The sequence below is a fragment of the Oryzias melastigma genome, unplaced genomic scaffold (genome assembly GCF_002922805.2).
Source record: "Oryzias melastigma strain HK-1 unplaced genomic scaffold, ASM292280v2 sc00360, whole genome shotgun sequence".
Taxonomy (NCBI): Eukaryota; Metazoa; Chordata; class Actinopteri; order Beloniformes; family Adrianichthyidae; genus Oryzias; species Oryzias melastigma.
Window position 1 is genome coordinate 67,486 of NW_023416958.1, and position 2,502 is coordinate 69,987.

Here is a 2,502-nt window from a genome sequence, read left to right on the forward strand (position 1 = left end):
ACAGCTCCTTCACTAACATCTGCTCTCTGTGTTTATGTCACTGAGCAGAAAGCTAGCGTTAGCATTAGCGCTTTATATTCTAGCTGGGCTTTCTCCGGTCCGTACGACCAAGAAAAAAGCTCAACAGTGACGCCACGGATTAAGAAAATTACGTGCGAACTCACTTACACTTCTTACAAAGGAAAATGAAAAGTGCGACTGACAATAAGATTTAGGTTCTTACGGTAGCTAGCTACGAGCTAGCAAAACAATGCAGCAACGTGCATCTTGACCACACATTTTACGTGTTTCCTACATGGATTGCCATCAGTTTCTGTGCAGTTTGAACGTAAATATGTACGATTAACATCCGCTATGTTTTAAAACACGAAAAATTAATAAAAACATACATTGAAGAACCAAACTAGCATGTCTCTCCTGAGTTGCTAGCACCCACTTTAGCGCACAGTTCATGGTTCCCAGCCTGATTTCTCTCTATTAAAATGTGATTCCTTTCCTGTGATGATTCCTCTCCATCAGATTATTTTGTTGTCAAGGTTTTTGAAGTCGATTGTAAAACACTGCGTCTTCTTTTGTGCTTCTTTTGGTACTTTTCCAGACCTCCATGCTGCAGGCGATCTGCGCAGCGCCGGGTCCGCCTTGGTTATCTCAAACACGCTTATTGATTAAAAGAAAAACCACCGGGGAGGAAGAGCGGCAGCTCAGATTTAAAGTCACAGCAGTCAACAAGCTTTTTCCTTCTCGCTCTTGCAGCTTTTCATAGAAGATCGCGATATAACGATATCTTAAAAATGACAGATCGTCAGCTTTGGAGATCGTAAGACGGTTTTTTATCGTCATATCGCCCACCCCTACTCCAACATGAAGCTCCAGCAGTCTGACTGACTCTAATCTAGTGGACGTCTGCCAAAGCTCCAAACTGACAACAAACTTCCTCCTTGAGACTCTCAGGACGTTTCCATCACAGCTCAGTGGAGCTGCAGGTCCAGCTGGACCAGAACTTTCATGGCGGCAGGTGGAACGAATGAAAACAGTCTGTTCAAATCCTTCAACACCGGAGCTTTAGCTCATTTAGCTCCAGTGTTTAGGCTACATTCTTTCATCTACCGTTAACACAATGAGTGTAATTCCAATGGATTCTGAAGCGGAGTAAACGAGCCTCGCGCTGATACGCAGCTCTGTGCAGTTATGAAGTGTTTGAGTAATCCACGATTATCGGAGGACACTGCAGCGGAGAAAAGCAGCTTCATGCTGCAGCGCTCTCATTATGAGCGCTCTAAGTTAGTAATATTGTGTATATCGGAGCAAAGAAGGAAAGAAAAGACGCTTTTTTCCATGTCAGAATCAGCTGATGCACAGTGATATTGAGAATGTAGAAGATTTATGGCAAGCCAGAAAGACATTTATTACCGCAACATTATTGGTGTTTCAGGGTTAACTATGGTGGCCCTGAAGGTTAAATCACATAAACAAATTCATCAACGCAAAACATTATAAAGATCTCAATAACAATTAAAAAGGAAAATCAAAGGGGGGTTTGCGGTTCCGAGGCCCCGGGCTGGGCATGGGGGGGCGCCGTGGGTTTGCCGGATGGTCGTCCGGCGCCGGCAGCCGAGCCTGCACGAAGGGTTTTTACTCCCTCCCGGGGCCCTGAGGCTGGCGGGGGTGGCCTCCGCGCGGGGCGCAGGAGGACCCCGCCGGCCGTCTGGAAAGAGGACCCATGCGGGGGTTGGTTGCGCGCGGGCGAGGGAGGCCGAGAGGGCGGCGGGGGAGCGAGTCCACCCGTCGCCGCAGCAGCAGCAGACCCGGGCGGGGGGGCTCCGTCCGCCTTGGCCCTGGAGGAGGACAACAAAAGAAGCTACGCGGCAGCGGCGGCGCCTTTCCTTTTCTGGTAATGATCCTTCCGCAGGTTCACCTACGGAAACCTTGTTACACTTTTACTTCCTCTAAATAGTCAAGTTTGATCGTCTTCTCCCCGCCATTGCTGTATGAGCTTTCACCATCGTCATCCGAAGCCCCTGTATCCTCAGATGAGGAAACCTCCGGTTCAAACTGGTACGGCTGTACACCCCCTGAACCCTGTGTCGTTAAAATTCCCGTGTTTGGTGAAGGCTCATCACCTTCATCCAAAGAAATATCCGCTAAATCGTGGTCTACGTCGCTTCCCAAACCGTCCGCCATTGTTGTTTACACTCTGGGATCCCTGAAGTGACGTCACGCCCACCCCCCGCCCATCACCACCTATCGCCCAAATTTAAAGCTGTCCACGACCATAAAATGATCAATAAAATCGCGCTGGATCATTTTAAGTGAATATTTTTATCAGATTCTTTTTCCAAGTTCCATTGACTTTCTAAATTAAAAAAAAAATGCCACTGCACGAGGCCTTTAAGTTTTTTCAAAATGCACATTTTTATTCATTTTTATAAACTATATAAATGTAGTAGTTTATCCTTATTGTAGAACTCTGTTTTAAATGAAGTGCTTTGTGCTTAACAGTTT